The sequence below is a fragment of the Myiozetetes cayanensis genome, unplaced genomic scaffold (genome assembly GCF_022539395.1).
Source record: "Myiozetetes cayanensis isolate MyiCay16 unplaced genomic scaffold, myiCay2020 scf2-11, whole genome shotgun sequence".
In the NCBI taxonomy this organism is placed as follows: Eukaryota; Metazoa; Chordata; class Aves; order Passeriformes; family Tyrannidae; genus Myiozetetes; species Myiozetetes cayanensis.
The window spans coordinates 23,080,846-23,093,813 of NW_026087411.1; the positions used below are offsets into that span (position 1 = coordinate 23,080,846).

Consider the following 12,968-nt stretch of genomic DNA (forward strand, 5'->3'; position numbering starts at 1 on the left):
AAAGTATCTGAACATTCAAGCATTTTAAGCTGGCCACATCCTGCACTCTCATGACTAATTTTAGTCAGACAGTTGACTATCAAACCAAGTCACAGACTCACAGAATGGCTGGGGTTGGAAGAGACCTCTGTAGATCACTGGTTCAATGCCCTGCTGAAGCAGGTTCACCTGTGCATATCTCCAGAGGAGGAGACTCCACAACCTCTCTGTGCAGCCCCTTCCAGTGCTCGGACACCCTCCAAGTAAAGATGGATGTATCACACTAAGATGGAACTTCTGGTGTTGCCATTTGTGCCCTCTGTCCCTTGTTGTCGCTGGCCACCACTGAAAAGAGTCTGGTTCCATCCCCTTGATACCTGCGCTTAAGATATTTGCATACATTGATAATATCCCCTCTCTGTTTTCTCCAGGCTAAGCAGACTGGAGCTAAACAGCCTCTCCTCATAAGAGATGCTCCAGTCCCTAATCATCTTCATAGCCCTCTGCTGAACCCTCTCCAGCAGTTGTCTTTTCTGAACTGAAGAGCCCAGATCTGGACACAGCACTTCATTTGAGACCTTGGTAGGGCTGAGCAGAGGGACAGAATCACCCCCCTCAACCTGCTGTCAGTGCTTTTCCTAATACCCCCCAGGATACCATTGGCCTTCTTGTCCACAGGGGCACACTGTTGGCTCAGGGACAGCTTGCTGCCCACCAGGACTCTGAGGTCCTTCTCCACAGAGTTGCTTTCCATCAGGCTGGCCCCCACCTGGTACCAATACATAGGATTATTCCTCCCCAGGTGCAGGACCCTACACTTGCCGTCACTGAACTTCATTAATGTCCTCTCCACCCAATTCTCCAGCCTGTCCAGGTCTGGCTGAATGGCAGCACAGGCTTCTGGCATATCAGACACTCCTCCCAGTTTTGTATCATCATGTTGAGAGTACGTTCTGTCCCTTCATCCAGGTCACTGATGAGTAAGCTGAACAAGACTGGACCCAGTACTGAGCCCCAGTGAACACCATTAGGAATAGGCCTCCAACCAGACTGCATCACTGATCACAGCTCTGGGATTGGCCATTCAGCCAGTTCTCAATCTACCCCACTGTCCACTCATCTAACCCACACTTCCTGAGCTTGCCTATGAGGATGTTATGAGAGACAGTGCCAAATGCCTTGCTGAAGTCTGGGTAGGCAACATCCACTGCTCTTCCCTCATCCATCCACAGCCAGACATTCCATCACAGGAGGCTATCAGATTGGTCATGTGGTATTTCCCCTTGGTGAATCCATGCTGACTATTAATAATAAGAAGAATAATCATCATCATCATCTTTTCCTAAACATCCTTAGAGGTAACAGCCAGGATAAGCTGTTTCATCATCTGTCCAGGGATAGAGGTGAGGCTAAATGGCCTGTAGTATATATGCTAAGACCAAACCAATCAATGGGAATCATTTCACTCACCTTACACTGGGAGTGCTGAACTCCCAGCTTCTGTTCTACCCTTTCACATGCAACCTTTTATAATTTTTACTGTATAAACTGTAACTCAAAGTAACATTTTACAGACATCCGTTTTCGATTAATAAAAAATATATAAGCACATTATAGGGCTGTTGGACTATTCCACAGTAAGATGCAATCACTGTGTCTGCAATTACACATATGCACAGAGGTACAATATGCTTATGCACTCATAAATATGTTACAGCTGATTCTGAAGTTTAACAAGAGCATAAAAATATTAGACCAAAATCTTAACTCTGCCTCCCTCATATCTGATTTTCTACACGTAATGCTCTCCACCAAAGACTCCTGCATACTGATGTCCTTATCTTTTTAAACTTAGGAGAATCCATGATTTAGATGGATAAATGGGAAGTCACCGATGAAGAAAATTTTAACCATTGCCAGACGCATATTAAGGAAAGTTTGTGCTAGCAACAGCAAACAAGGGTAATGCATAGCTGCAGGCAGAAAAAAAAACCTTTTCTGTTCTAGCATAATGTATGACAGAAAACCATAGCTCCCAATGAAGAGGGTTTGCAGTGTGTGCAGTTTGTATAAACCATCTGCAACCATTACTAAGTAACATTTCCATGAGACAAATAATAGCTGAGATTAATTGCACATTTATTTCCCCTTTCCAGAAATATACATTGCTTCACAGTTTCTCTGAACACACTCCCTTCCAGATTTTTATAGATGAACAATTGAAGAAGATAGGAGTCAACAATGAATAGCCAGGCTGCCAACAGGATTTTTCATCCACAACACAACTTCAAAGACTTCCTATGAAAAATTATGAAGGGAAACTAAACAAACCTTCCACAAAACATTAAAAAGGCATAAAAATAAACACTGTGTGATATTTCACACTGAAAGGCCATCAATGTTTAGAGGAAGAGGGGGAATATGCTATTTTTTTTATGCCTGCCAAGTTAAGAAAGCTCCATTGAAATGGTCTGAACATATCTTCTCATAAAAACAGGGTACTACTGGATCTATACGTAGTACACCTTTTGTACTATTTTGTACTATCTTTTGTCCCATTTCAGTAATTAACAGATCTGTAATTTACACCAAGTTCCTTGGTTCTGACCATTCTTCTTAAAGTTTAAAGTTACAAGTATTAGTCAAAGGACAAGAAATAACAGTGATACAAACCAGTGAGGGAAAATAAATGTCTCCAGGAGACAATTAAAAGACCACAAGAATTCCAAGACTAAGGACAGTAAGAGACTTAAGAATAAGGGAGCAAACAACAAGATTTTGGTACAAAAATTAATCAAGTGGCCAACCAGACCCCTGGCCCCTTCTCCTCCCACAGGCAGGAGCACCATGATGGCAGATGCTACCGACTGTACCAGCAGCCACAGCCAGTGCTGCAATCATGGCAGAAAATGCCGTTCCTTGGGCACCCACCAAATTCCACTTACTGCACCCTTTCACCTGGGGGTTACCTGTCACAGTTCTGAGGATACTGGAAAGCAGTCAAGAGGTTTCATATCTGATTCGTTAGTACAAACACCATTCCTCACTCAGAATCAAAAGAAAAAAAAATGCTGACAGAAATTTCCTCTCCAGCAGCTCTGCCATCTTCAACTCAGCTCTAGCATAGGAGTTGGGACATACTGCTGTGTGCTAGGTGGATTACAGTTATACATCACAGTTATACAGAAACATTTGTAAAATCAGGAAAAAAATGGAATATTACATTAAAATACCAATCAAATCACAAAAAGACTGGGAAGTTTAGTCATTGTGAGAACCACATTTGAAAAAATTCACATTGTCTTCAAACACCCATTCTCCCCCCACTTAAAAAAAAAAAAACAAAAACATTTCTTTCAAATGCATCACTCATCTGGAAGGAGAAAATGCAAAGGTTTAAAAAGCATTGTTATTCTACATTCAGGTAACAGGAAAAAAAAACATACAAGCATGTTGATAGAAGCATAATCAGTAATAAACCAGTCCCTCAGATACCAAGTATTTTTTTAGTACTCGAACAGGCTTGATGTTTTATACAGTGAGCATTTGCTACTGGCTTTAACAAAATGCTAACAATACACATTTCTTCTTGGATTACAACCCATGAGAGTATATCAGTGCTGCATGCAACATCTTTAAGGCTTTAGGGGCACTAAAAGTCTCTGGCCAACTGAGAAGCCATTGGCAGCACTCTGAATGACTTCTATTTCTTTCACTGACAGGAAAAAAAGGGTGCTTTCTCTCCTTTTTGTTTAGCATTGGTGCCTAAACACCCATCACTGACATTTATCACAACAACTCTCTCTACTAAATGGTTAAATCAAACAACTAAAAGCAGCAGGAGTTTTACAGAAACAATGGTTCTGCAGTTCTGTGTTTCTTCTCTTCCCAACAGTCATTTATGCTATTTAACCTACTACATTTCTGACATTACAGATACATCCCAATTATGCAATCATTACAAAGAAAGATGAAAACAAATGCAAATGGACAGAAACATTTCTGTAGACTGCCCAGAAATACCCTACTTAAGTTTATGGATGAAATTTGGACTCAAGCTAATGGGAATTCAATTGATTTCAACAGAGACAAGGTTTTGCTCCAACTCTTTTCTCATCATTTCAGCAAGGTCCCCTGCAAACTTGCACAGCTCCAGCCTCCAGACTAAAGGCCACGGACACGCCAAGATGGCTGTGCCAAGATGGCTGAAATGTCTTTACACACTCCAGCTTCAAACACAAGCAGCTAAAAGGCAATATAATTACTCCTGGAAGTATGTCATAACTTAATTCTGGTAAACATGAAATGGAAGAAAATTCCAACATTATAAGTCTTCAATAAAGGTGATTGTATTTTTCTCCTTTGTAAACTGTTATCACTGGATAGCCAGAAGAAGCTGTGGAGTTTACAGCACAGGATGGACATGGACTATTGGAGTGAGTCCAGAGAAGGTGATGACAGAGATGGAGCACCTCTCCTGTGAGGAAAGGTTAAGAGAACTAGGATTGTTCAGTCTAGAAAAGAGAAGGCTTCTGGATGACATAGCTGTGGCTTTCCAGTACCTGAAGAGAGCCTATGGAGACAGACTATTTACAAGAGTTTGCAGAGATAGGACAAAAGGGAATGGTTTTAAACTGAGGGAGAGCAGGTTTAGATTACATATGAAGAAAAACTTCTTTGCCGTGAGGGTGGTGAGACACTGGAACCGGCTGCCCAGAGAATTTGTGGATGCCCTATTCCCAAAAGTGTTTAAGGCCCTGCTGGATGGAGCTCTGAGCAACCTGGTCTAGTGAAGGGTGTCCTATCCATGGCAGAGTCATTGGAACTAGATGATCTTAAAGTGCCTTCCAACCTAGGCCATTCTATGAACTTAGAGAAGATAACAGGCAGTGAAACACTCCCAGCTCCATCACACACCACAGAAGCCAAGACCTGTAGAATTTTTCAAATTGAGTAAATAACAGATCAAACCACAGTCACGCAATTGAACTGCCTAAATTCACATGAATTTCAGAACAAGGCATCCATTCCAAATAAGTGCATGCATGAAAGTTGGGCTGGGTGTGGGCTGCAAAACCAGCGAGAGTCAGTTTCAGAACTAAGTTAATGGAGAGGGATGACAAAAGACTGTACAAGAGCAGATGCTGAAGGAAGCAGACTCATTAAAAGGCTGTGAAGTTATTATAGCAACTGCACTGATCTAACCAATCTCGGTAGGTTGCATGGCTGTATTTCAAAAGGGAAATGGATCCTACAGTTTGTCTAACTTATTTCAAGTTTTTCAGCTGTTCCTTTAAGCAAAACATATACATGCTTTTGTAGATTAATTACTAGTTAGCCTGAAAAAAAAAAAAGACTGTATAAGCTGGCAGATGCCAAAAAACCCAAAAGAAAACACCCCACCACGTTCAACCAGCTTCTTCAGGATAGAGTACCTGCACATACTCACAAGCAACAGCATCAAGCATATGCTCATGTGCTGGGGCACCATCCCTTCTTGTGTCCCTCCCTCCCTCTGGGACGGTAACACGTCAGCTAAAGCAAGCTTAACCACTACTCTTAGCAGCCTTAGCAGTTTTGTAACACTTAAGGCATGCCTGCCCCAGAAATGTGTCATTGCTGTGTGTTCTCCCAACACTGCAGACATGTTTCCATCGTGCCTTACCACCCCTCAGTTGCACAGGCTGAGACAGGGTTTTCTCAAGTTGCTGTCTTTCTGCTATTAGAATATATGCTTTATTCTTAACTGCACATAAGATAAAATCCAAAATCAAGTTGTCCCTTCCCTTCTTTTGCTTCAATGCTCCCCCCTGCCATTAGCTTCAACAGACACAAACCAGGCCTTATCTTATTCAATTTTTAGCCTTTTTTATGAGAATGTCTTTATTGACCTGTTTTGTTATTCAGAACTGTCAGATCTCCTGCCAAGCTATTCCTAAATGAAGACAGCCATCATTCACATCATCTTGCTCTCTGATTTCCTTTAAGATAGACACAGGGATAAACAGCAGTTCCTTCCCTGCTCCATTCTGCTAAATACCAGTGCTACCAGCAGCCCCTGCCACACAGGCTGGGGCCATAACCCAGCAATTTAAGGGACTGCACAGATAGCCCTGGTTTTGAGCTGGGCATTATGAACCCACACTGAAGAACAGCTAAAAAGCAGCACAGTGCTCAAACGGAATTAATAATTTCGAACACCAAGCAAGGTGGTTGGGTGAACCAGCAGTGAGGAAAGGTGAGACGGTAATTCAAAGATATACTCTTTTTTTTAAATATCTATAGAAACCCCAAAGACATCTGATATAGCAATAAAGAGAGGCAGAGACCGAAAATAAGGGTCAAAAGGTATCAGGATCGTGGCTATTTTAGGTAAAATAAACACTGAAGTAGCAATATGGATTTCAAGGGCCAATAATTTTCTATAGCTGTCTCAAGGACAAATGCTTACATCAGGACAAATGCTTTCATCCCAATCCTGGATACAACTGCTTCTATGGTTTCTACTGCACTTCAATTTTGGCTGGTTTTGGATGGCAGAGATCTCAAACTCATGCCCATATCTGTCTACAAATCCCAGGGTTGGCATTTTTAGGCAAAACCAGCCCCAACAAAACCCTCACTTCAGTATATGAGAAAGTATGGAAATGAAGGCATTACAAAAGTGAAGAGGATTGAAAAAAAAGCAAAATATTTAGTAGACTGATTTTTATATCAAGCATAGTAAGAAAGCTATACACTCTTAAAATGGAAAGGGAAAAACAGATTAGTTGCTTTTTAATATTAATGCCGGTAATTCTTCAACAGTTGCACAAATCCTTCAAGAATTATCATTCCCTTTGCAGCTGAGCTTCTTCTGCAGTGCAGTTGGAAAGGCTGCTGCGTCTCATGTGGCTGCTCATTTAAGCTGTTCCCATTTCCACTCTTAAGAGAGACTAGAATGTCCTAATTCAGTTTAATAAAGAACACATTGGACTTGGGGGAGGGGAGAACAACGATGGCATTGGGAGAGGAACCAAGCAATTTCTCTACTTCAATGAAGTTTTAAAAAAGGCAACAACAACAACAAAAAAAACCAGCAGCAAAAACAACAGTTGATCATCTCAGGAAAGTGTCTAGAAAAGGGGGAGGAGAAAGGAAGACAAACAAGAAGAAACATTTTCCTCTCTTTTTGATCTAAGTTGTAAGTAGAAAATGCATTCTGAGGCAGTGGTAATTTAATGAAAATCTTTTTTTCCCCCAAACTAACAGAATTCTGGTTATTCAAGAAGAGGAGGTTGATTTCTAAATAAAGCCATTAACTGAATTTAGTTTAAGGGAGATACAATTTCATGAGTCCCAAAGAAACAAAGAAGGTTGCTTCAACAAATCTGATTATCTTTGCTGTCAGTGAATTGGTGTTACAGTTTCAAGGTATTCTGAAGGCTTCAGAGAACTGCAACTGAAGCAGGTATCACATTACTTCATAAAAAATGGCAAATGTAAAATTATGTGATCTCCTCACAATACTGACTAAAAATAAAAATAAAAGACAAGCCTTGACTAAGGCCAACAGGGCACTTGAATTGCATATTCCATGGCTAACTGACTAAAAGCATACCAAAGACAGCACTAACTAAAGTGATAAACACAGTAGTTTTTTTTTTTTTTTAATATTCACCAATACATTACTGCATATTTGATCAAGGCTGAAGCTGTCTGTGAAACTTTATCTGAAATCTCTTCAGCCAGCCTGGGTTTACTGACTGCTTAGATGACATAAATCGTAGTCCCTTCTGCTGAGGGCAATACTCTCAAACGCTTCCTGGAAAATAAATATGTCCTATTAGCAAAATTGCCCTCCGCTTCATATTTTAGTTTTCTTCTATTACTGAACTGAATGACTTTTTACTCCCCAACAAGATCCTAGTTCTGCAGACATGAAAAGCCACGGGTATGAAAGTCTTAGAGAGAAAGGTTAGATCTTGCTCACTTACTCTAAGTGGCTACATTTTGGGAGCGATTTTTAAGCCTTCTCACTCAAACATCAATGCATCAGCTATTGCTGTTACCACAGCCAGGATAAGCACACACAATTTTAGTTCAAGGTGAGCACCTTGTAACGCACTTAACCAGTTTCTTCCTGACCTCTGCAGTGTTTACACCCTGTAGCGTGTAATGTGACTGCCTTCTTCTGTAATTGTAAATGCTCTGAAACAGTCGAAGAGCATATGCCAGGATTTACAAAAACAGGCAAGGAAGAAACATTCTGAGACAGATAAATAATTAAAAAAAACAAGCAGAAGTAGTAGTATGTGGAAAACAGCATATGGCTAAGCTCTCAGTGGGGATGGAACAGCTATTTTGAGCCTGGTGTCTCTCCCAAAAGAGTTTTCAGAAATGCAGCTGCAGGACCCTCTGAAAAGTCCATCCCTCTAAATTACACCATGCTGGTATCTAGCACTGGAACCAGGTCAAATGGTTATGCAGAACTGACCACCATGGCTGCTGCTTTTATTTTTTTTTCAAATTAAGGTAATGTCCTTTTGCTTGTATGAGACAACACAGCTAAAGTAGTCTTTAAGAAAGATATAAACACATGTCTATCTCCTGTGTCATACATACTGTGAAATAATATTTTACAAGATACACAGCCAATGCACAACTAATCATATTTGAGAAGCCCATCAATAAATTCAGAGACTCAGATGCCCAAATTCTGGAAAACAGTCAAATATTAGACAAGCCAGCCTTAGAGAAACTGGACATATGATGCTGTGACATTACCTGATTTTTGAGCATTTGTGAGATTCTTGGATCTTGTTGTGCTGCCTTTGCCATAACATTTCATGCTGCTTTCATTCTGTGATCTCAGAGTGATATATCTAAACAAAGGAAAAGAATGCAAAAATTAGTTTTTCCCCAGAGGTGACTCTTCTAATTAGCAGCTTGGCCCAAAGCACGAGCAGACCTGTGAGCTACAACAAAATACTAACTTCTATTCAAAAGATTATCAACAGGTTGCTCTCTCCTTTAAGTCACTATTGCAAAGGACATCTACCAGGATTCATCTCCTTTAAAGAACCACCAAGAACCCCTTTCCCATACCGACAGTGAAAGAGACTGCTTCACTGTCAAACCTCTGGGACAGATACATCCACAGTCCTTCAAATTACAGACTGAAATGCAAGAAAATGGATCTTTACTTTTTACTCAGCTTGGAACCTACTGCAAAATGAGGAATGGGTTATGTTGATGCAATAAATAAAACAACATCTTGCCTCTACTGCAGAGACCATAAAGATTTCACAGCATCCCAGGCTGCTTTGACAGAACCCAGTGACTTCTCTCATGGAGAGATTTGCTGGCCCAGAGCTTGCAACCTACATAATGAGTATCACACAAACAAGAGAAGGTACAGAAATCAGGAAGGGAGGGATTAATGAAAGTCAAAGACGCAGGAGATAACAATCAGGCTGTCACCCAGTGCAGAAGAGATATCTAGACAAGGCATCTTAAATTATTTAAATGAAAACAACACATTTGTTTTTGTAAATGCTGCTGCCTGGATGGCTTTTAGGAAAGGCCCTCAGCACCTGAGGGTATTAAGAAGGCTGGCTGACATCACTGTGAGGCCTCTCACAACCTTAGAGAAGTCATGGAGATTATGGGACATCCCAGAAGGCTGGAAGGCAGCTAACGTCACTCCCATCTACAAGAAGGGCTTAAAGGAGGATCCGAGAAATTACAGGCCCATCAGCCATACTTCAGTCCCTGGGAAAGTTACAGAACGAATCCTGCAGGGGGTTATCAAATGAAATGAAACACATGATTGGGAGAAGCCGGTGTGGATTCACCAAGGGCAAATTGTGCTTGACAAACTTGATCACCTTCTACAACAAAGTTGTTGATGTGAGGCAAGCAGTGGACACTGCCAACCTGGATTTCTCCCACACTTTTATATAGTTTCCCACAGCCTCCTTCTAGAGAAACTGCTGTGTTACAGTCTGGACAAGTGGTCCTTGTGTCAGTGGGAAACTGGTTGACCGGTGGCACCCAGAGAGTGGTGGTAAACAGCTCCTTTTCCAAATGGCAACCTGGCACAAGGGAGGTCCCCCAGGGACCAATACTGAGCCCATCGCTGTTTAATACCTTCACAAGTGATCTGGAAGATGGCATAAGTGTACCCTGATAAAGTTCTCTGATGATACCAAACTAAGCAGGGAAGCACACGCTTTTGAGAGACACTCTGCAGGAAGACCTAGGTAGGCTAGAAGAGTGGGCTAACAAGAACCTTACAGAGGTCTTACAAAGAAAGGTCTTATGGATTGTACCAGATGATCCTTTAGGTTCCTTCCAACCTGGTATTCTGCAATTCTGTAAAACAAGCCTGGAAGCTTAGAGTGCAATTCACAGCTCCATGATATCAATGGAAAACTCTTCATTCACACTGAACCCTGCTGGTTTTGGAAAATCATTCCAGGCTTAAGAACAAAAATGTAGGAATGATCACAGATAACCCCAGTGAGGTCACTTAGCATTTACTTCCTCTCACCTTCATGCTAGAGTCACTTGCTTAAATTATTCTTTTAAAATCTCTGATAGTATTCCCAAGCAGTGACACTATTACATACAAAAAGAAGCCGCCCCCAAGTCCAGCACAGTCCAGGTGCCCCCCCTTAGTCAACCAACAACACAAACCCAAGCCCACAGAAAAGAGACAGGTCCACCACACAGTCCAGACACCAACCCATCAAAACATGCACCATGAGAGACACCAAAGCCCCTTACAAAGCCTGACCTGCCTAAAACATACTTCTTCAACAGAAAACCTGAGCTGATGGCAAATGCTGGTAACATCGCCCAGGGATATATGGAGTTTCTTGGATCTAAGTTTTTGCTTACAACATTATCGTATTGAGCCCCAGTAACTAAAATCTGTGCACATCCACATCCTGCTGCAAACATGAGTTGAAATGCTACAAATATCCCCAAAGGCAAACCTGCTTGCATCCCACCTGCTTACAACTTTCCTAAGCAAATCCACAAATTTACCTCTGTCAAAATAAGACAAGTTCTAATAAATCCACGTGTACACAGTGCAATACCTGACTTGGTTTTTATACTGGTAATTAACACCTCTAACAGGCATACTAAATGTTCTAAACAATAGGCGAAGGTGTACCATTTCTGTTTGTAAGAGGAAATACTCAGACACATACAGAGAACCTGAGGTTAACACCAGTGGAGCCAAGTGACAAAATGCTGGGGGGGGGGGTTGTCCCAGTTTAACACAACTGTTTAGAACTTGCCAATATGTTTAAATTTAATCTTTAAAAACTAACTGCTATAGCCTGGGATGGGGCAATCCCAGATGTACATACAGACTGGGGAACAAGATGCTGGAAAGCAGTGCCATGGAAAGGGACCTGGGGGTGCCGGTCGATGGTAAATTGGAGTGAGCAGTGCTCTGGGAGCCAGGAGGGCCAACCCTGTCCTGGGGGGCATCAGGCAAAGCATCGCCAGCCAGTCAAGGACTGTCCCACTCAGCTCTGCACTGGGAGGCCTCACCTTGAATATTGTGTGCAGTTTTGGGCACTGCAGTATAAGAAGGATATTAAGCTCTTAGAGAGGGTCCAAAGGAGGGCAACAAAGATGGTGAAGGGCCTTGAGGGGAAGCCACATGAGGAGCAGCTGAGGACGCTTGGTCTGTTCAGCCCGGAGGAGACCTCACTGCAGTTACAACTTCCTTGTGAGGGGAAGACGAGGGGCAGACACTGATCTCATCTTTGTGGTAACCAGTGACAGAACCCAGAGCAACGGCCTGAAGTTGTGCTGAGGGGGTTTAGACTGGATATTAGAAAAAGGTTCTTCACAGGTGGTTGGGCACTGAAACGGGGAAATGGTCACAGCACCAAGCCTGCCAGAGTTCAAGAAGCATTTGGATGAAACCCTTGGGTACACGGTGTGATTCTTGGGGATAGTCCTGCGCAGGGCCACGAGTTGGACTCCATCATCCTTGTGGGTCCCTTCCAACTTAGCATATTCTGTGTTATCGTGAGCTGTGACCAAAGTCACAGTATATAGCTTTGCTTTCTTTTTCAATTATCCATCTGCTCTGAACAACAAATGCTTGTATTAAGCCTAAAAATGCCAAAATATTCTGCAGACAAACCATCCCTGGTAGCTTCCTGCAAGAGGCCAGGGCAATGGATGCCAGGAAAAACAACAGGAATGCCCAGGAAAACCCTTTCCTGTTTTTCTTATTTGTTTTTGCTGCCTTTCCCACTATACTACCTTCATCATTGGAGCTACAATAACACCCATATGCAGGTGTACACGAATTATCAGATATGTGCAAAGCTCTCATACATAATACGACTGTTAAAAAATAAAACTTTGGGCACTTTGGAGCCAGAGGTAGTGAACTGATGGCTGATAAATACTGAAAACAGTCTCAACATAATTAATTCAGGACCAAACACTACAGAAGTACATAAAATTCACAAATGAGGTTTTAATTCTTTTCATTAAATTTTAATCAGCATCTCATTTTTTGAAGTTTAGATTAAAAAGCAATCTAATTTTATATTCCTTTGCCATATTCTTCAGTTTTGCTCCCATCCCAGCCCCTGGATTTTGCATACAACCAAAGCACAGTAAGGAAAAGCTAAGAAGTGGAGCCTACAGCAACATTTAAAAATTAAGACCTAAGTCAGAGATCACCTATCCCATACGCACAATATAAATTTTCAGTCCTCTCTCTTCATTAGGATTGATGACGCTGCTGGAAAATAAGGAGCACATAATACCTTTTATGGGAAAGTAAAGCACAGATGAATTAACAGAGAGAGAATGCAGCTAAATCAATTTCTCATCTCAAGATAGTAATGGAGGCAATTTCTTGAACTTTACTATGCTTGTAACATATTGATCAGCAAAGCTTCACACTGAAAGTTAAACTAGGTATTTTCCCAGGGACAAAATGGAGGATGGCAGTAGAACTAGGC

At 41.6% G+C, this 12,968-nt stretch overlaps 1 protein-coding gene across 7 annotated transcripts in view; it reads right to left on the reverse strand.

Annotated features, from left to right (window-relative positions):
* The window catches only part of TRERF1 (transcriptional regulating factor 1), a 100,040-nt gene that overhangs the window by 21,080 nt on the left and 65,992 nt on the right, over positions 1 to 12,968 (reverse strand). For all 7 annotated transcript variants that reach the window (XM_050315690.1, XM_050315688.1, XM_050315689.1 and 4 more), the window contains exon 3: positions 8,746 to 8,843. The gene's annotated coding sequence lies outside the window, so the exon portion shown is untranslated. The remainder of the gene's footprint in view (positions 1 to 8,745; positions 8,844 to 12,968) is intronic.